This window comes from Bison bison, unplaced genomic scaffold (genome assembly GCF_000754665.1).
Source record: "Bison bison bison isolate TAMUID 2011002044 unplaced genomic scaffold, Bison_UMD1.0 scf7180017864068, whole genome shotgun sequence".
In the NCBI taxonomy this organism is placed as follows: Eukaryota; Metazoa; Chordata; class Mammalia; order Artiodactyla; family Bovidae; genus Bison; species Bison bison.
Genome location: NW_011494640.1, coordinates 3,428,413 through 3,428,834, shown reverse-complemented (window position 1 = coordinate 3,428,834; position 422 = coordinate 3,428,413). Strand labels below are relative to the sequence as shown.

The 422-nt window shown below is 60.9% G+C and overlaps 1 protein-coding gene across 1 annotated transcript in view; it reads left to right on the top strand.

Annotated features, from left to right (window-relative positions):
- The window catches only part of LOC104986493 (intestinal-type alkaline phosphatase), a 3,939-nt gene that overhangs the window by 205 nt on the left and 3,312 nt on the right, over window positions 1–422 (top strand). The window lies entirely within an intron of this gene.

Genomic DNA, 422 nt, shown 5'->3' with positions numbered 1-422 from the left:
CGTGGCAACTGAGGAGACATGGTACCCAAGGAGGCGTGGCTCCTGGGGAGCTATGGCTTCCGGTCCTCTTGGAACCCACCCTGTGGGCACTTGGCCGGCCACGGAGACATCTGGGGTCAGGAGCCCCGGGGAACCCTGGACAGAGCCTTCAGCAGCCCCTCCTAGGAACCCAGGGTACCACTACAGAGAGGAGACAGCAACACAGAGGAGAGGAGACTTGTCCCAGGTCCTTCAGCTGCTCTGAAGGTGGCCCCGGTGTCCATTCCAGGCTGGGAGATCCCAGGAACAGCGGGAGAGCTGGGGTGGGGACACAGGCCCCGCCCTCCTGGGCAGGAGGAAGCAGCCCTCAAATAAACTTTCTAAGTGTGATACAGGAGTGATACGTGTGGGAAGAAAAACCCTTAGGTGGGGGCACAGAGTGT